This window comes from Taudactylus pleione, unplaced genomic scaffold (assembly GCF_031769625.1).
Source record: "Taudactylus pleione unplaced genomic scaffold, aTauple2 ptg000306l, whole genome shotgun sequence".
In the NCBI taxonomy this organism is placed as follows: domain Eukaryota; kingdom Metazoa; phylum Chordata; class Amphibia; order Anura; family Myobatrachidae; genus Taudactylus; species Taudactylus pleione.
This window is the reverse complement of record NW_028284707.1, coordinates 4,258,804-4,280,656: the sequence shown is the minus strand read 5'-3', so window position 1 is coordinate 4,280,656 and position 21,853 is coordinate 4,258,804. Positions and strand designations below refer to the sequence as shown.

Here is a 21,853-nt window from a genome sequence, read left to right as displayed (position 1 = left end):
CGCAAGCCCTGGAGTGATTTTGGCTCTATCAGAGTCACTAGTGATGTCAGTGGGGCTGGCCCCAGACGGTAGGCGTTCCCATGGGAACGCCTCCGTCTGGCAGCCACGCCCCCGGCACACCCCACCAAAGGGGGTGTCCTGTCAATCACCATCGACAGCACGCCCCCTTTGGTGCGAGATCCGGAGCGACAGCTTGGCTGTCGCTATCCGGGTCTCACGCATGTGCACGACGGAGCTCCCTCCGTCGTGCGCATGCGCATTTGGGTACCATCGACCCGCTTGCGAGCGTCCTGCGCTCGCGAGCGGGTCTGAATGAGACCCTTTGAATGTTACATCTACTAATGGCTTGAATGTAGTTGTGACCTTGAGCCTAGAGTATCATATAGCCCATGTTTTGCTCCTGTATTTAACCTTTTTGTTCAGAGATTATAATGCAATAACAGTAACAAGACATTCGATGCATATTAAATAATAATTTCAAGGATGATCTATGCTACTAAGACGGAACAATTTGCCACAGCATCAGCTATTCAAACTTGTCGGAATTCCACAAATGCTGTGGTCTACTGTGGCTATGCTCTGCCGTGGCTATACTGTATCATGCCCATGGTGTACAGTGCCCATACTCTATCATAGTGATTCAGTACCGTGGCTATGCTCTGCCGTGGCTATACTGTATCATGCCCATGGTGTACAGTGCCTATACTCTATCATAGTGATTCTGTACTGTGGCTATGCTCTACCGTGGCTGAGTAAGATTTACTGTTGCTGTGCTCTACAGTGGCAATAATCTACTGGAGCAATGCTCTACAGTGGCTATGCTATACCATGGCAAAGTGCTACCCTGGCTATGCTCTAATATGGCTGTGTTCTTTCGTGGCTGTGTTCTACGGTTGCTATGCTCTACTGTGGCCATATTCTATCTTGGCTATATTTGCATGAATCCAATCACTGCTGGGTAAAATATAGGATGGAGCATAGCATGGAGCACGGGTTGGGACAGGATGAGCACTAGCCGTAGCAGGGGCAGAGCAGCTGAAACAAGGGGGCGGGGCTACAAAGAGCAGGGGTAGGGCTGGGTAAGGAAGGGGGGGGGCAGGCTGGGGTGACCCAGCATATGGTCCCTTATGGAAGCACAGCTAATGGAATTTTCAGTTTTGGGTAGAATTAGCCATTAACATTCAATGTCTATGAGTGTAACATACCACCTCCCAACATTGCAATTTTTAGAAACGGGACAGGTTGAGTGACCACCCTACTAAAGGCGTGGCCACATCAGTATATATATCAGTGGTGTGTGGCTGCACCACATAGGGTGGTGCCTAGCATAATTGAAGTGCTAGACCACACTATGGGGTCTATGTACTAAGCCTTGGAGAGAGAGAAAGTGGATGGAGATAAAATACCTACCAACCAATCAGCTCCTAACTGTCATTTTTCAAATACAGCCTGTAACGTGATAGTTAGGAGCTGATTGGTTGGTACTTTATATCTCTCCACTTTCTCTCTCGCTAAAACTTAGTACATAGACCCCTGAGTCTCTTCCCTCACCTAAAAACACTGCAGCACATGCCAGCGGTAGGTCTGCGCAGCACTCACTCTCCTCCGCTAACCTCCCAACATTCCCAGAATCATGGTACGCAGTCATATTGCCAACATTCACTATGTCGTCATTCAGAATGTCAGCATTCAGAACCATTTGATATATTGTAATATCAAATGGTTCTGAATGTCAAGATTGAGAATATCAACAACTACGGTCATAATGTCAACATGTTTATGCTGTCATCATTCAACATTGTGTATGTCTACAGTATGAACATATCAGCGTTAGGGTTACATTTAGGCTCCGGTTAGGCTTAGGCTGCGGTTAGGCTTAGGCTGCAGTTAGGGTTAGGGTGCTGGTTAGAATTAGGGTTAGGCTGCGGTTAGAGTTAGGCTATGGTTAGGGTTAGCTGCGTTTAGTATTACGGTTAGGTTGCGGTTAGTATTAGGGTTATGGTGCATACACACGGTCAGATTTCTTGGTCGATTTAAACTATATCGTTTGATTGTTTAAATCAACCTTTTTTTGTCCCCTCAAACGACCAAACGATCAAACGATGCACTGGCACGGATGGTCAATATCGATATCGACCATCGCCCGTGCATATAGGCCAACCGGGTCAATATCGATAGGAATAGGATTAGGCTGCGGTTAGAGTTAGGCTGCAGTTAGGAATAGGATTAGGCTGCAGTTAGGGTTAGAATTAGACTGCCATTAGGAATAGGGTTAGGCTGCTGTTAGTAGTATGAATAGACTGTGGTTCAGGTTAGATTGATGTTAGGGTTAAACTGAGGTTAGAGTTAGGCTGCTGTTAGGAATAGGGTTAGGCTGCTGTTAGGAATAGGGTTAGGCTGCAGTTAGGGTTAGAATTAGACTGCCATTAGGAATAGGGTTAGGCTGCTGTTAGTAGTAAGAATAGACTGTGGTTCAGGTTAGATTGATGTTAGGGTTAAACTGAGGTTAGAGTTAGGCTGCTGTTAGGAATAGGGTTAGGCTGCTGTTAGGAATAGGGTTAGGCTGCTGTTAGGGTTAGGCTGCTGTTGGGGTTAGGCTGTGGTTAGTAGAAGGGTAAGGCTGCAGTTAGGAACTGGATTATTCTACAATAAGGGTTAGATAGTATTATCAACATTTGCACCATCAACATTTTGAACAAGTCAACATTATGTCAATGTCGACATTGTGAATGTCAACATGTCAAATGTCAAAATAGAGACCCCATCAACATACTGAATCATGATGACATTCTTATTGTCCAACTCGTATGTAAATGACTTTCTACCTTTGCCTTTTTTTTTTTATTCTTTACACCATGTATAATAACAACGGCTAATTGCTGGATCCTCTCACGATCAAAGATGACCTCTTTTTCTCGTTTCTCAGCTCATCTCTTCTCACTCGATCCCACAGGATTTCTCTTGTGTTGCACCTATTCTCTGGAGGCCTCATCAAACCAGACAGGCTCACAGAGTCTCCAAGCTTTTCAAAGCTCTTGTGAAAAAACAAAACAAAACAAAAAAAATCACTGTTTAGACAAGTGTGCATCATAAACCTCCATAATATATCGGTCCACTCGCCCATCTATCGGAACTTCTCACACTACAATCTAATTTGCAGTATGCACTACGTCGCCTTACATGTTCCATCACTACTTGTTTTGTTTTTCGTGCCTTTTCTTTTTGACTGTAAGCTCTTTTTGAACATGCGTTTTGTTTCAACTGTATAAATGACCCATGTGCAACACTGATCACACGATTGGGCGACCATGGATTGCACCTGAGGCAAGTTGGACTGCAGAGCTCTAAGTGGATAGAGCAGTAAGGACAAGATAAGTCCTGTGTGGTTCTTTAAAAGCGATTGCTATCTCCTCCACTTTCCTTGCTTCTGCTACAACAATGCACGGTTTAGTTAATCTATATTACATATCAAATATGAGGAATCATCTCTCCAGCAGAGCCTCCAGGCCGGGGACCAGCATGTGATAATCACACAGCCAGACTGGAATGCCAGACTGGAGAAGGGATCAGGCTGCGATCTCGGCAAAGGTAAGGATCTCTCATGAATAGCGAGAGGAAGATATGCAGCAGAGAAGATGTTAAATGGGTGGGAGAGGGATGAAGGGAACCTGTCTGGAGCCTGTGAGGCGCCATAATGAAACTGCTGCCTCAGGTATACTGGCCAGTTCCAGCTCGTCCCTAGCTTCATCCTGCTGCCAAGAGCCGCACCAGTTAGGAAGAATTAAGTTATATGGTTCTGAGAAGAAGCAGACAACTTTTTTTACATTTTTTTTTTAAGAGTGTTTATTTGTGTTGAACATGGAGCGATGTGTTAGTGTGTCTTTAGCATCTAGGCCGCCTTGTAAACATGTCAGCGTGTGCACAGTCACGTTATGGATTGTGTTATTGCACAGATTGCAGGGAAACATTAATCTCTTCCCACAATAACAAAACGCTAACGCTACACTCCTCCATTTTCTGCGTGACACAAATGATGGTCTCACTTTCTAAAGTAGCTTTTAATTGGAGGATGGATTTTTTTATTTTTTTTTTAAATCTACGTCTCCGGACGACTTTAGTGTTTTTGCTCGTGTGTGTCTTCCAATCACTCTGCCTGAATGTACATAGGGACCATATTGCTCTTTATTGCTTTCTTCTTTACTATTTAGCCAGTTCTTTATATCTTCTTTATAGTTTTGGAATGTAAGCTCTTGGCAGCAGAGGCTTCTCTCTGTTCATGTTTTTGTTACATAATTATGCATATTGTAGGTTGTAATTGTGCATCGATGTTTGTTTGTTTCTTGCCTGTCTCTGTCTATACTGTTCACTGTAATCCTGTATGCTATTTGCCTATGTTGGGTACTACGGAACGAATGTGGCGCTGTAGAAATAAAAGATGCTATTGAACTTCAGAGTTGTTTATTGGAATTTATTGTCATTGCCCTGTGGAAGTGTGGGTGGCCCTCCTGCATCCAGGATTCCTAGGATGCCGGGAATCGTGGGTATGTTGGAAGGGTAATGTCTAAATCCCCTTCACCTAGAGGACCCTGACGTTATCAGCCAATGTCCTTCATCATTCCTGCTATCCAAGTGGGCATAGAGGGGGAATATAACCATGTGTCGAGCGCAGTGAGCCCACGAGGGGACAACAAACTTGTTTAAGTGGGGACAAGGTACTTCTTTAGCTGGCTGTCATGGGCAGGAACTGCACTTCCGCCCTCACTCACGTCACTTCCAGGTCCCTAGCACGAAGGGGAAATACAGCCAACCATGTTGGGAGGGGCTGGGGCAATGTGATGCAAACATTTTAGCCCCGCCCCCTTTGTGTGGCCTGTGATTCACAGCAATATGTGATGGGGGTGGGACCTAATGACACAAAGTACCGGGCCCCACCCCATCAGTGATCAGCTTCTGTACATCTCCTCTCTGGGCTTCTACCCATAGTTGCCAAGTCTGCTTGTAACAAGAGGAATTGGGCTTGTTTTTTTTTGCAAGTTGCTTGTTGCTTGTATTTGGGCATGTTTTTTTTAAGGTTGCTAGTTTTTGAGCTTGTTTTTGTTGTGTACGTTGCCGAGTCACCCCTGGAGGTAAGTAAATGTGTGTGTGTGAGGGAGGGGGGGAAGGTTGTGTCTGGGGAATAGAAGGCAGTAGCCAGTGGACAGGGTGAAGTTGGAGGGGGCAGGCATGAAGGAAAGCGATAAACTAGATGATAGAAATGAGGCAGGTACATGGGGGTGAGTTAAAATTACTGAGGCTGTTAAAAAGAGGGGATAATGGAATTAGGTGACAGGAATGAAGGAGGTAAAGAAGAGGGGTGAGAGAAATGAGGAGGAGAGGTTGGTAAAGGAAAGGTGGGTACACACTAGATGATATGTCGCCTGATCCTGCTGATTGGGCCGACATATCGTCCACATCGGCCAGTGTGTAACCACTATGCGTGACTCTGTGCCCTCCTGCAGGTCGTCCATCGGGGTTCCGTTGGCCTGCATGTAAGGCCGATGAAACGACCCAGATGCCGACGCTGGTATAGTGGATGGAGCCGGTGCCTGGCATATCGGACGTTTGGTCACCACATCATGCAGTATGCATTGACCGCCCGATATATATTGCGTGGTCGGGCGTCACATCGCTGGGTACACACATCGCCAAGTGTGTACCCAGCTGAAGACTGGCAAGGGACTGAGGTATGAAAAGAGGGAGGAGGTAAAAATATGGAGGCTGGTGTAGAGGGAGAAAAGCAATATAGGCAGATAATAAGGCTGTGCACACACTAACATATTTAGGTTAGAGAAGAGGGGGAATAAAGGAAGTTAGGCAGGTAGAGAGTGAGGACAAAGACACCCCCATAAATTGGGCATTTTCATTAGGCTTTTTAGGATTGGTTTAGGCTTGTTTTGGGCTTGTTTTTTACTTATAGGTTGCTTGTTTTCCATTTCAGAGTTGGCAATACTGCTTCTACCAGAGAAAAAGCCAGCATATGGTATATGCCTGTAATACAACACAAATTTGCTAATGTCATATTGTGGCATCATAGTGAATATTTAGTTAAAATACAGAACACTGCTCTGTCCAAAATGGGGGGCGCAGCTGAGCTCTGCTGCCTCAGAGGTGACGGAGGAATTTGGAGCACGGAGGAGGGCGGGAACCATAACTTGCGCTGCTCCGACTCATCCTCCGGGCGCATCGTGCATCCGCCTGGAGGCAAAAATGGGGCAAAGAATGGAAATGCGCAGCACTTTCCTCCATATTTACCTTAATACATAGGTTGAGGGGTCTATTTACTAAGCAGTGTTAGGATACAGAGTGAAAAATGATAAGAAAGTGATAAGGTGCCAGCCAATCAGCTCCTAACTGTCATCTCACAGGCTGTATTTGAAAAATAACAGTTGGGAGCTGATTGGCTGGCACCTTATCACTTTCTTATCACTTTTCACTCTGTCTCCTAACACTGCTTAGTAACTAGACCCCTCAATCTGTATTTAATGAACATCGCAGACCCACATAAACAAGCCAATACATTTACAGGGGACAGCCGCCTCTGTCATAGGGCTGCTGCAAGTTTCGATGATGCGACCGATGGCGGCATCTAAAGACACACAGTGATAGAAATGCACTGACTTAAGCCGCAGCAAGTGGGCCACTTAGTTTTTAACAAATCGGACGACATTAGCATAAAGACGTTTGCGTTCGACTCATGATCAGGCCCTATGGGTTTGATGCAGATTTGCACCCAACTCCGTAAGTGGACCAGACAGACCAATCCTTATGCACTAGCGATCCTGATCCGGCACATGTGCAGAAGCCAATTTCTTTCTTTGGTGCATGCACAGTATGCTGGAATCTGCAAGATCCATGTGCATTGTGACTGGCGTCCCCACAGTGTGTTTCACATGTCTTATACATAAACTTTTATGTTGATGGTGACAGTTTGCAGATCACACTATCTCAAACTTGGCTATTATCCCTCTGTGTTACGTACATAAGATGTGGCACCATGTTGTCACTCAGCATTATCCATCCCTGAATAGAAAAAGGATGTGTAAATATCCAGGATGTGGTAACGGTTTTACGTCCAATAAAAGGGCTCTCCATATAAAATGTCTGTTAGAGAATGGGGTTGCGGGATCATGTACCACCCCAAGGTTGCAGTGAGCTGTGAAAGGTTGGAATACCTGACAACAGTATCCCATGTTCATATAATTCCTTAGCTTGTGCCCCACATTACCCAGAATTCCATTGACAAGCCACCTAGCTGTGGAAAGAAGTGTTGGAAGACCCCTACTGTGCGAGGACAACCACATGCACATTTGCCAAGTCTTAAACAGCTGGGCAATTAGTGTTGTACTGTAAAGGGATGATCTACGGGATGTTTGAATCACCTGGAGGAGGGAGACAGCAGGCTAAGTTCCAGTAACTCCTCAATAATAGCCCTCTACATAGGATACAATTCTATCCAGAGAGCGGCTTTGAGTCCTATCCAGTGCAAAGAAAATAAGCCAATCTGCCTGATGATATAAAGACATGACTGAAAATAAAGAAAAGGTGTTTGGAGCAAAAGATCAAGGTACTTATTAAAAGCAGGGGGGGGGGGTGGTAGGATTAAACCAATAAATGAAATGCATCCAAAGGTGGAGAACCACTTTAATATATAAATAATGAAATAAATAAATAATAAAATGTACTTTTGCTAGTAGCTCAAGCTCAAAGTGTGGGCCTGATTCAGAGCCGCTCGTTCGCTCCGAGCAATGTTCGCACATCTGCGCATGCGTATGGGTCGTAATGCGCATGCGCCAACCAGTCAGTGCGGTCGGAAAACGTGTGTTCACAAAATTGCGAGTGCCTGCTAATTTGAGTGACAGGATGAGGCGTTTGTGGGTGGTAACAGGGGAAGGTGCTTGAAAACGGGGAGTGGTGATCCGAACGCAGGCGTGCCAAACGGTCAAAACGGCCGTTTTAAGGGTGTGCATAATTAACAAAGCAGCGTCATCGACCACATCACTTGGTTGTTTCTTAGCCTGAACTGTTCGCATGATTGCGGTAGGAAAATCCAACCACAAGCACTGCGAGCAGTTCAGACGCCTTTCGATGTACTCGATTAATCAAATAAATAGCAGAGATGACGTATGATGCGAGCGGCCAGGGGGCGTCTTTACAAAATAGCGAGCTCATGTTTCGTTCGCTCGCTCAGACATAGAGGCGTCAACAGACCGCAAAGAGCAAGCACTCAATTTAAATAGCCGGCCCCTTTTTCTGAACGAGCGAGCGCAAATAGCGTCCGGCTCTGAATCAGGCCCTGTATTTCACTCTTCAAACCCGCACATACTTCACAAACAGACACATTTATTCCCCGGCTGTAACACACAAACAACACACGCACACAGAAACTAGGACGTCTTAATCTCAACCAGATGCATGTTACGCCTTACGTCAGGACTGGAGCATAACCGAATGTCACACGGAGTATTTTAGCTGAAATATCTAGAGAAATGTAACATAAAAGACTTCTTAGACAACATGGCCTTTCAGCTAAATTACCTCATATATTTGCTAATGTATCTGATTTAAAAGTCATAAAATACTATGTTAAAAGCGCATTAGGAGATGTGTTATATTTATAAGTATGTGTCACCTTGGCAACTAACTCTGTGCTCTGAGCCTCGCACTAACGTTGATGGTGCCAAGACCTTTTAAAATTGGTAAATAATTCTTTGTAAGAGAGTGTTTGGGCTTTCAGCTAGTAAATGAGAGATTTGTAAAACAACCTGTCAGGTGCACTTAACTCTTTGTAATCCCCCCCCAAATCCGGGAGTAAATACAACAGCCGACTGGTTTCCTTAGCACATACTGCTCCATGTTTTGTATGTCGCTTGTATTATATTAATTTAATCCTGACTGTTTACTCTGCAGCTCTCGGCCCCGGTTTGTGGGCAGAAGTGACGTATTACCATTCTGCTTATTGGTTATGGGACAACTACCTTTTCTTTTATATAGATCTCACACATTAAAGGATAATTATACAAAAACAAAACATTTTTGACTAACCGACCCCAACAGACTACTACAAATTGCTGGGCCTGCAGCAAAACGTGAAATCCGTCCTTAATCCTGGCACCGTGAACCATCACTGGCAGTAGTCACGACGCTTGCGGCTGCCCCAACTCCGTCGACAGTGGGCAGTTCTTCTGAGCCTCTGGGTGGAGGTACAGTAAATGGGCACCGAGAAGGCAGTGTGTCATGTCCAAAGTGGAATGTGGACCCGGACTGGCTGCAGGGAAGTCCTTGCAAGCAGTTTTCTGAAATTGGAACGAGGCTGGACGAAGGGGATGCCTATTCATGAATGCAGAAGAAGCGGAGGGCAGTGGTCCAGATAAAGGAAACAAAAAGCCAACCCCGTCGGGGAATGGAGAGCACCACTTCCTGAAGCAGCTGAGGTACAGGCACCCGGTACCAGTGCTGGCTGAGAATGCTGGTGGAGGAAAACATAATTCCTCTGGACCGTAGCACAGGCACCGTTGTATGTCACTAGAACTGAGACCGAACAGACCAACTGGCAGTGACACTTCGAGGTGGAGCAGGAAGCAAAATAATTCTGCAATAGGGTACTGCAAACTGGAACCAAATGAGACTATGGAGCAGAGAACTAGAACACAGACTAGCTGTGTAAGACATTGCTCTGGCAACTCTAGAACTCCCAGAAAGCCCCCACCAGACTGACCCTGCCAGAGCGCCAGACAGGTAAGTCCCGGACCCCCCCGCGGTGCTCCAGTGCGGCTCGTGACATTACCCTATCCTTTTGGGGTGGCCTCAAGACGCTTCCTGGGTTTTCTTCAGTTCTCGGAATGAAACTTGCAGACCAGTAGGGGTGCATGGACATCGGAAGAATTCACCCAACATCATTCCTCTGGACCGTAACCCTTCCAGTCCAATAGATACTTGAGTGGACCATATCGAAAATGAGAATCAAGAATCTTCTTAATTTCAAATTCAACTCCTCTTTCAATGAGTACATTAGGAGAACGAGGAAGAGTTTTGAGAAACTGGTTCAAAATCAGAGGTTTTATTAACAAGACGTGAAATGAGTTGGGAATTTTAAGATAAGAAGGCAGTTTGAGTTTATAAGCAACTGAGTTGATAACTTCTTCCACCAGAAATGGGCCAATAAAACGAGGGGCGAATTTCATTGAAGGCACTCGTCGTCGTATGTTTCGGGTAGAAATCCACACTTGGTCTCCAACCTTCAAGCTTGGAACTGATCCTTTTTTATCCGCCCAATGTTTGTAATGTTTTTAAAAATCCTAGAAGAATGCTGTAAGGAAGATGTAACTGCTGGTAGATCATAGACTGGTAAACTTTGAAACTCAGGTACCCATAGATGTGTACCATAAACGGTAAAGAATGGAGCGTATCCGGTGGAGGAGTGGTAAGAACTATTATGCACAAATTCTGCCCAAGGCAAAAACTCTAGCCAGTTGTCTTGCAAAAAGGACAGATGAATTCAAAGAAATGTTTCCAGGTCTTGATTAACACGTTCAGTTACTCCATTAGTTTGTAGATGGTAAGCTGTCAAAAATTGTAATTTGACTTGTAATGCAGAACACAAAGCACTCCAGAATTTGGCTACAAATTGAACCCCACAATCGGAGATGACTTCAGTGGGTATACAATGCAAACGAAGGATTTCAGAGATGAAATCTTGGGCTAATTCAGGAGCAGAGGGCAATTTCATAAGGGGGATGAAAAGAACCATCTTGGAAAAACGGTCTATGATCACCCAAATCGATGGTCTATTCTCTGGAAGCTGGGAGGTCTGTCACAAAGTACATTGCTAAGTGTGTCCATGGATGGGTTGGAATGGATAAAGGTACAAGGTTTCCAGCAGGAGTTTGCTTGGAGATTTTATGCTGTGCACATTTAGTGCAAGATGATATAAACTCTACTATATCCGATTTCATAGAAGGCCACCAATAGGAGCATTGCAAGAATTTTGTAGTTTATGAATGCCAGCGTGTCTGGAAAAGCGGGATGCATGAGCCCATACAAGTAAGTGTTTACTTAGTTCCGAGACACAAACGTTTTTCCAAGAGGCAGTATAATTTTTGTGGCTGCAAAAACTGTGGGTTCTAGGACCGGAAGTTCTTGTTTCAGTGGAACATTCTGAGATAATTGAATGAGACAGGGCGTTAGCCTACTGATTCTAAGATCCTGGACAAAATGTCAGCGTGAAGTTGAATCATGTAAAAAACATGGCCCATCGAGCCAATCTGGTATTCAGACATTGAATATTTTTTAGAAACAATAAATTCTGATGATCTGTATAAATAGTGACTGGGAATTTTGCTCCTTCAAGGAGATAACGCCACTCCTCCAACACAAGTTTGACTGCTAGTAATTCTTGCTCTCCTATGGCGTAATTCCTTTCTGCAGGCAAAAACTTTTTCGAGAAATAGCCACAGGGATGAAATTTATTATCCTCGAATTTTTGAGAAAGAACTGCTCCTACTGCTTCAGAAGAGGGTCTATTTACATCTGGCTGACATAATACCGGAGCAGCAATAAATGCTTGTTTAAGTAGCTGGAAAGCGGTCTCGGCTTCAGGGGTCCACTGTGTTGGGTTCGCTCCTTTGCGGGTCATTGCAGTAATTGGTGCTACAGAGACGAGAATCCTTTGATGAACTTACGGTAGTAGTTTGAAAAACCTAAAAATCTCTGTACCGCTTTCAAAGACATAGGCCGCGACCAATTTAAGATGGCTTGTATTTTCTCCGGATCTATCTCTAGTCCAGATCCAGAAACTATAGATCCCAGGAGAGGTATGGATGAAACTTCAAATACACATTTTTCTCATTTACAGTATAAACTATTCTGCCGTAATTTGTTCAGAACTTCTCTCACATTATGCTAATGGTCCTCTAGATTGGAGGAAAAAATCAAGATGTCATCGAGATAGACAACTACAGATGTAAAGAGTAAATCCCGTAATATTTCATTTACAAAATTCTGAAAAACAGCAGGGGCGATACTGAGGCTGAAGGGCATTACTAGATATTCAAAAGGGAAGCACGGCACATTTTAGGATTCCTGTCAAATTTGTTTGGAGCCAGTAGATGGTGATGTGCCTGTGAAGTAGTTATGGTAGGACTAGTAGAAGGAACAGGAGCAGGATTGGTTGTAGTAGGCATGCTGACCGTGACGAGAGAAGCTCGTAAAGTATCTTGGCGGTGAGACATATCTTCCCTCCAAACAACTGGCAATACTTTGCAACAGGTCTGCTCTGGAATCCTGACCACTAGCCGAATCCATGTGGCCATTGCAAACTGTCATGTCCAAAGTGGAATGTGGACCCGGACTGGGTGCAGGGAAGTCCTTGCGAGCAGTTTCCTGAAATTGGAATGAGGCTGGACAAAGGGGAATTCTAATCATGAATGTATCTGCCTTAGCAGAAGAAGCAGAGTACGGTGGTCCAGATAAAGGAAACGAAAAGCTAACCACTCCGTGGAATGCAGAGCACTACTTCGAAAAGCTGAGGTGCAGGAACCCGGTACTGGTGCTGGCTAAGAATGCTGGTGGAGGAGACTCTATAAAGTAGCACAGGCAGCAAAGTAGGTCACCATAACTGAGAGGGAACAGACCAACTGGCAGTGACACTTCAAGGTCGAGCAGGAAGCAAAATAATTCTGCAATAGGGTACTGCAAACTGGAACACTGGAACCAAACAAGACTATGCAGCACAGAGAACTAGCAAACAGACTAGCTGTGTAAGATGTTGCACTGGCAACTCTAGGACTCCCAGGAAGCCTTTAAGTACACAGTGCTTGGGCTGGATTGGCTGTCAGAGCCCACTGTGAATCATGCAGACTGAATTGGCTCATTCCTGTCATGTGACCAGATCCAAGATGGCGGCGCCCAGCAGCCGGCAGCATTAGCACAGACTTCCAGCCACCGCATCTCTGCCATGCTAAAGACCCAGCGGTGCCGCTCAGGAACCTGCTCACACATCCTGCTAGCCACAAGCAGCCTGCACCCCCACGAGTCGGATCCCGCTAGAGCACCCGGACAGGTAAGTCCTGGACCCCCAGCGATGCTCCAGTGTGGCCCATGACACAGTGGATATAAAGTAGTTAGGTTTGGGGCCCAGCACAGTGACCAACAGATTTGGGCACATCCTCTGCAGTAAATGTCTGGGGCACGGCATCCTGGCTGAAGAAATCCCAGCTCCGAAATGCCACTACCCGGCTAGAAGACCACCGGGATGCTGAACGGAAATATAGTGGTGGCTGGTTAGGACTTAGCCGTGGGGGGGAGGGAGGATTAGGTTTAGGCATCACTGGAGAGGGGTTAGGGTAGGGGAGGGGGAGTTAGGGTTAGGTACCCTCGGGGGTGGGTTAGGGTTTGGCACCACCTGGGGGGGTTAGGTTTAAGCAGTAAGGGGAGGGGGGTGCTGTGTGCCCCTCAGACCAGTGCACAGCCAATGGGGGCGCGATCAGCATGATCTCTCCCCCCATAGGCATAGGAGACTGTTCCGGCTGCTGCTTTAGCAGCCTTGAGCAGTCTCCCAGTGCAGCCCAGCACACAGCAGCGTGTACTGGGGTGCTGTGATGTAAAAGGGAGGGGGAGCGGTCCTGGATCTGGGCCCACACCGGGCCCCTCCAGCAAGCCCGGGCCTGGGTAATTAGTACCCTCTCCCCCTATTTTAGATGAATTTGGTGAAAATTGAGAACTAAGGGGCATCAAATCTCCCCAGGTAGTAAAATGTCTGCCTAACGTAGAGAGCCTTGTTTACAAACTCAGAGACCTATGTTTTTAAGGGTCACAAGGACGTCTATGAACCATAACTTAAGCTATGTTTGTAGTTACACAAACTGCGCCCCTGCTGAGGGAAAGTCTCAAGAACAGCCCCCCCCCCCCCCGCACAGGGCTGCCTTGGGGCAGGGGAGTAGATACCTATAACCCTCCATGCTGCTAGTAAAGTAATACAAATAGATCCATCTAAACTGGATCTAAGACAAAAAAAATGAAGTAAACTGAAAATGTAAAAACAAAAGTGAAAATAAACAAATACATATATAGATTGTCCTTTCACACCCAATGTTTCTCCAAATTATGAGCACATATTGGAATTGTTATAACCAGGATAACGTATTATAAAATTTTTAGGAAAATGAATGGGCTTGAAAAAAGTAAATGTTTCTCCATCACATAATGTTCTAAATAAAACATACAACTATTCCAATTCATTTGTAGAAGAAAACCTTTGTTATCACCACAGAAAAACAATATAAATTCTAAATCGCTCAACACACAAAAAAATAAATGAAGGTTATTTCAGATGCAATCAACTACGTTATCTTTTTCTATCACATGTCCGTAGACATTATCTTTTGGGTATATAGAGTATTATTAACGAGTGTAGCAGCCAGTCCCTTTATCATAGTAGCTGATTTGCCACGTAACCGACTAGAACTCCACCACTGATAAATAGGGGACAAACTGAGTTATGCAGCGATACAGAAAAACACCCACAGATCCACTAATGATAAATATACCCCTACGATGGTGAGTTCACAATTATTGTAGACAACATCTCAACATTCCAAATTATGCATTCCATAAATCCACTTGCAACTTTAATTCGTTTTTTTTTTCCCAATAATGTTTCCTTTTGGCGTTTCATATAACTTAAAGAATCACAGTGTTGAATATATTATTTGCACCGGTAAATAACTTACCTTTTGAGTTCATGTAATGTTTATTGTCATTTTATGTCTCTATTAATATAGGTACATCACAAACAGGTGTTTCTGAGAACAGTTATGGATTAATCATTTCTAATAATGTTTTTATCTTCCAAAATCCTGCTCACCTGAGTCAATTTAATGCCTGTTTTGCCCCCTTCCGTTCCCTTGTCGAACATCTGAGTGCATCCAATATTCAGGAAATCAATTATTTCATTTAAAAGAAAATGTCAATTTCTGCTCACAACGTCAAAAATATCAATTAAATTGGGATAATTGTACCCACCACCATAATTGTTTTCTTAACCAGAGTGCAAGATTGGTGCAGCTGCTTCATAACACAATATTGCAGAGATTCTGTGTTGTATTCCCATCTGTGATTCACATGCTCAGGTTAGCAAACTAATCATCGGCAAGTGAATAATAGAAGGCATGATGGGCACCACGGACACAAAAAACATAAGTGACAATTTGCTTTATTCAATATTTTTCCTGGGGATGGTACATTGCATATTGCATATATCAGCAGAGCAGGAGTAGGAAGCGTGGAGAGGGGTCAAGAGTGGGTGGACAAAACTGGGAAGAAGGCTCCTTTTTTTGGAATGCTTTGACGTCCTTCAAAATGCAGCAATGTCGTAGAGAATGGGCAGCAATCATGGAGGGTTGGGAATAAACCAGAGGAGCGTAATACAAGGCATTGAGATGCGCCAAGCCAACATCTAAACAGCTCGAATCATCGGAAGACGCAAGCTTGTGAACCGCCACCGGCACTACCAGGGCCGGCTCTTGGGGTGTTCGACCAGTGTGGTCGAACAGGGCCGCCACCCCATAGAGGGTGCATCCCCTCCCAACATCCCGATTTCAGCGAAACAGCAGTGTCCCACTGTTCTATCCGAGGGCCGAAGTGTCCCGCGGGTGGTCAAATCGGGAGGTTGGGCACCCCAACTGCCGCAGCTGTGTGGTGGTACCGGACCCCGGAGTAGCTGAATGGATGCTGCGCGCATGCGCGCGGCATCCATTCAGTGCCGGGAGAGAGCTGGGGGAAGCCCAGCTAGTGACAGAGTGCTGGGCTCTCCCATAGACTGACATTACACAGGAGGTGTGCCAAGCGGTCACGCCCCCAAATAAAGTCAGTTAGGGGCATGGCCTATATTAAATAGGCCACGCCCCCATTTTTGGGCACGCGCGGCGGACTAGAGGCGCTTTACACCGAGCCGGCACAGGGCGCAGCTACCCCTGGAGCCGGCCCTGGGCACTACCATCTTGAAATTGAGAAACATGCACGTCCCACGAAAACAGGCATATTTGGCCAAAAATAAAGCACATTGGGCCTGATTCAGACCCGCTCGCAAGCGCATAGCGCTCGCAAGCGGGTCAACGGTGTGCCAGTGCGCACGCTGCGCGTGCGCGAGCCCCAGAGAGAGCACAAAAAGCACTCGCTCCGGCGCTCGCATCCAAAAGGGGCGGCTGTCGATGTTGATCGACAGCTCGCCCCGTTTGGAAGGCGGGGAGGGGGAGTGGCTGAGCAAACAGAGGCGTTCCTGCAGGAATGCCTGTCGTTTGTGGGCGGCCCTACTCACATCACCCATGATGTCAGTAGGTGGACTTCCTGCTCTATTAGAAGTCCACTGGGATTTGCGGCCACGAGACCCTACCGTAAGGGTCTCGTCGCAAGCCGGATGGTCGCGATGGTCTTGACCATCACCTGGCCGCTCGCATAAGCTGTGGGTGGTAACCCACAGTTATGCGAGCGGCCAAGAGACCGCAACTAAAAAAGCAAGCACCTGCCCTGATTCAGAGCGAGCGCTTGCTTTTTGCGAGCGCCTTTGAATCAGGGCCATTGTGTAGGAAAAAAAAGTAATTTACACTACTTTTCTGCAACTTTGTAACTAGTCTTACCCTTGATTAAAGAACATTCTTCTCTCTATGGGCCTGATAGAGATTTGCACGGATCTCTGTGCATGGGCGCAAATGGTGAATTTTTGCAAAGGCATCTGTTTTTCCATGACATAGGGCATTTGGGGGTGGGAACTGGGTGGCGACAATGCGAGCACCGACAACCACCTTGGAGAAGTGTCAGAGGAGTGTTGTGGGAGTGTATTTAAAGCTCCATGTGCTTCTCAGTCGTACGTAGAGGGTAAGGAATCTTGGGGTCTATGTACTAAGCCTTAGATGGAGATACAGTGAACAGAGATAAAGTACAAGCCAATCAGCTCCTAACTGCCATGTCACAGGCTGTGTTTTTAAAAAATGACAGTTAGGAGCTGGTTAGCTGGTACTTTATTTCCATCCACTTTATTTCCACACAAATTAATAAATAGACCCCTCTGTTTCTGATGGATCTCTGGCGGCTGGTGCAAGTGTCGATAGTAATGATAACGGTTGAAGCAGCCAGCGTACAAATAATGGGTGGCATGGGATTCCATTTGCCGACGTACTAACCCCAGCATTAGCCCTATTGAATCTAGCATAAAGTAGTATATCAGGTTTTCGCAGCTGCCCGCAGCTACAGCCAGTTTGCGTGAGATTCAGAATTAGCCCCTATTGGCCTAAACTGTGTAAATTTGCACCTATACAAACTTTGGGGTCTTTCTACTAAGCCTTGGAGAGAGATAAAGTTGACAGCGATAAAGTACCAACCAGTCAGCTCCTAACTGTCATTTTTCAAACACATATAAAAACAACAAGAAGTGGCTGTGCATTCAAATCATACTCAAAAGTGAACAGAGAATAAATAAATGTTACTAATTAAAAACCATGTAAATCATCACAAAACTTATATAGAAATGATACATAGGCCCGTATTCAATTGGATTTTTTGCCGCCATCGCCAGTTTAGGCTCTGGAAAAGTATCGCGCTCGTCACCACGATTCGCCCTATTAAATTTCAAAGGACGTGTAAAGACGTCCCGGCGAAACTCAAACAGGCGAAAAGTCCTGTCAGATATGGGGAAATCAGCCTGACACCCCACAAAAGATGCACTGACATGGGGGATCACTATGGATACCCCCGAATAGCCCTGCTGGAGGTGTTTGGGGTGCTTAAATGCTCTAAATTGGTGCTATTTTGCGTCTTTGCACAAGTGGTGAAGGATAGCATTTTGCAGTTTTTCTTGGCAAAAATAAGTAGTCCCAGCAAATTTGGGGTAAATGAAAATGGGTGCAAGCATGGTTAAAAATTGCTAATGTGAGGTCTTAAAAAGCATTAAAAATACACCTTCAGGAAGCACCTGCAATCAAAAAACATCTCCCCCATACTTGCAGACCCCCTCCCAAAGTCTATTTCACTAGTTTTTAAGTTTGTACCCCAACTTTAAACTTTTTCGCCCCCTTTTTCAAAGTCATTTTTTGGGGTGTTCTTTCATTCTTTTTTGGATTTTTTGATGCAGTTTACCTTTGGGGACCTGTCCTATGAGTGCAGGGGTGGTTTCCCCACCTTTGCACCCCAAAACCGCAATTCTGCACTTTTTTCCAACAGCTATTCATAGGCGAAACTTTTCCGCCAGGTACATTGCATTGCGTTTTCGCACCGGTGAAAAGTCGCAACAATTGAATACGGGGATAAGTTTCCGCTGGCGAAATGATGCCACTGGTGAAACTTTTTTGCAAAAAAATGCTTTTCGCCGCTAATTGAATACGGCCCTTAGACATACACATAAAAATTAAATCCGAATCTCTATAATAGGGATATTGTAAATTGCATAATGTGTATAAAGAAAAGTAAAATACCAAGTAGCATATAGATGATTCATGTATAACTAGTCCAGTGGTCCCAAACTGGGTGCCATGGCACCCTGAGGTGCCTCAGGGCACTCGCAGGGGTGCCTTGGCCTGTAGGTCCAGTACAAATAAAATGATTTTTAGTCAGTGTGATAGGCAAAACCAGTGCTGGCTGCTGCCAATCAAAAAATATGTGGACATAAAAAAGCGCAGCCCTGTCAATCACCACGTGCTTGAACCTAAGGGTGACTTATAAACATAATTTACTTCATTTAAGTTTTGCTGAATTTCTCAATAAGAAACTTTTGCCCCAGGGGTGCCGTGGAAAAAATGCTGATACCCTAGGGCGCCGTGATTCTAAAAAGTTTGGGAACCATTGAACTAGGCACTTTCCTGATAGTAAGCTGGGAGAAAGAGCAATAAATGTTGCAGTAATAGTTGTTATCCACATGAAAGATGTGCAGACTGCACTTTGTATTTACGTTCCACACTCTCAGTACCAATGAGTTGTTTATATGAGGTACGGATTGAATGGGTTAAACATACAGTCAGGTGCATAAATATTGGGACATTGACAAAATTTTCATATTTTGGCCTCTATTCACCACCACAATGGCTTTGAAATGAAACAAACATGATGTGCTTGAACTGCAGACTTTCAGATTTAATTTGAGGGTAATTATATCCAAATCAGGTGAACGGTGTAGGTATTACAACGGTTTCTATATGTGCCTCCCACTTTTTAAGGGGCCAAAAGTAATGGGACAAACTAAACAATCCTAAACCTAACTTTCACTTTTTAATACTTTGTTGCAAAACCTTTGAAGGCAATTACAGCCTGAATTCTGGAACGCATAGACATCACCAGACGCTGGGTTTCATCCCTGGTGATGCTCTGCCAGGCCTCTACTGCAAATGTCTTCAGTTCCTGCTTGTTCTTGGGGCATTTTCCCTTCAGTTTTGTCTTCATCAAGTGAAATGCATGCTCAATCGGATTCAGGTCAGGGTATTGACTTGGCCTTTGCATAACATTCCACTTTTTAGCCATAAAAAACTCTTTGGTTGCTTTTGCAGTATGCTTCGGGTCATTGTCCATCTGCACTGTGAAGCGCTGTCCAAGGAGTTGTGAAGCATTTGACTGAATATGAGCATATAATATTGCCCGAAGCACTTCAGAATTCATTCTGCTGCTTTTGTCAACAGTCACATCATCAATAAATACAAGGGAACCAGTTGCATTGGCAGCCATACATGCCCACGCCATGACACTACCACCACCATGCTTCACTGATGAGGTGGTATGTTTTGGATCATGAGCAGTTCCTTTCCTTCACCATACTCTTCTCTTCCCATCACTCTGGTACAAGTTGATCTTTGTCTCATCTGTCCATAGCATGTTGTTCCAGAACTGTAATGGCTTTTTTAGATGTTGTTTGACAAACTCTAGTCTGGTCTTCATGTTTTTGTAGCTCACCAATGGTTTACATCTTGTGGTGAACCCTCTATATTCACTCTTGTGAAGTCTTCTCTTGATTGTTGACTTTGACACATATACACCTACCTCCTGGAGAGTGTTCTTGATTTGGCCAACTGTTGTGAAGGTGTTTTTCTTCACCAGGGAAATAATTCTTCTGTCATCCACCACAGTTGTTTTCCGTGGTCTTCCGGGTCTTTTGGTGTTGCTGAGCTCTCCGGTGTGTTCTTTATTTTTAAGAATGTTCCAAACAGTTGATTTGGCCACACCTAATGTTTTTGCTATCTCTCTGATGGGTTTGTTTTGATTTTTCAGCCTAATGATGGCTTGCTTCACTGATAGTGACAGCTCTTTGGATCTCATATTGAGAGTCAACAGCAACTGATTTCAAATGCAAATGTAACACCTAGAATCAACTCCAGACCTTTTACCTGCTTAATTGATAATGAAATAACGAGGGAATAGCCCACACCTGTCCATGAAATAGCTTTTGAGTTGATAGTCCCATTACTTTTGGCCCCTTAAAAAGTGGGAGGCACATATAGAAACCGTTGTAATTCCTACACCGTTCACCTGATTTGGATGTAATTACCCTCAAATTAAATCTGAAAGTCTGCAGTTAAAGCACATCTTGTTTGTTTCATTTCAAAGCCATTGTGGTGCCGAATAGAGGCCAAAATATGAAACTTCTGTCAATGTCCCAATATTTATGAACCTGACTGTAATTTAATGTCTTGTTGTGAAGAACAATTATATTTTATGCTACCTGGAACTGGTGGTCAGAAGCAAAACACAGCCTGTAAAGTGACAGTTAGGAGCTGATTGGTTGGTACTTTATCTCCATCCACTTTATCTCTCTCCAAGGCTTTGTACATAGACCCGCGTGTCACAGCATTTTAAAATTGATAGGATGTCGGCTGCTCCCAATTTAAAATTCTTCTCCAGCAGCTCAACATGATTTTGCCAAGGCGCCAACTTGCACTTCCTGGCCGGATTCAGTGCTATGTCTAAATGGGGCCCCAATCGGTGCAGTCTACAGTTTGTTTCCATGGTTACAGATATGCAGATAATCTCAACTTAACTGTCAAATTGCAGCAACAGGGTGAGTCTCAGCGTCATCAGATGATTGCAGGAACAAGTTTTATATCCGGAATCGAGGTTTTCTCCTATAAATTCGTAATGCCCAGGAAGAAATATTTTACAAAGGGGAAATAACTCTAGAAATGATAACTGATTGTAACTGTATATTAAACAACTGTATTTTACATGTGGGATTAGATATATAATACATGAAGTGTTATAGTCAGTATTTCACATTTTTGCGTTTTGTTCGACTGTAATTCCTTAATATATTACAGGGCTCTTCCTGAAACCACAAGACTACAGCAATGTCTTCTCTGGGGGGTTGCTGGTATCTTTCAGCAGAATCATTGCAAGACATCACACAAAGTGACTGAGGAAGGAAATGTCCTTGATTTTATCAGACTAATGAGATCTTCCAACCACTTTGTACCCACTACACTGGACAATAAATCACTCCTAGCAAATTCCACAGCTCACACGGCTATTATCTGCTTGATCTCAAGTACAAATGAAAATGCGGACATTAATTGCACAATAGCATCTGTTACGTAACATTGAGATACCACGTACATGTTGCAGATCATGGCTAAAAGTTACAGAGATCATTTAGTTCAATCTGTAAAGAAACCAACAGATGTCAAAATAAAATAAAAAACATTATGAAATTTGGATACAATTTTATAAAACATCATAGTGACACAACTTCAGTGCGAGGTCAATAAGCTGTTAAAAAAAATAGCGTTAAAAATATTTTTGGAAAATATGAGTTTAAGAGAATTATAAGTGGTTCCCACATCCCCCAGTC

At 44.5% G+C, this 21,853-nt stretch overlaps 1 long non-coding RNA gene across 1 annotated transcript; it reads left to right on the top strand.

Moving 5' to 3' along the window:
• The first annotated feature begins 4,982 nt into the window (after positions 1-4,982).
• Positions 4,983-21,711, top strand: LOC148511455 (uncharacterized). The gene is made up of 3 exons (XR_015868726.1): positions 4,983-5,126; positions 5,978-6,019; positions 21,324-21,711. It is a non-coding gene; the product is annotated as an uncharacterized LOC148511455 (long non-coding RNA).
• Positions 21,712-21,853: the final 142 nt, after the last annotated feature.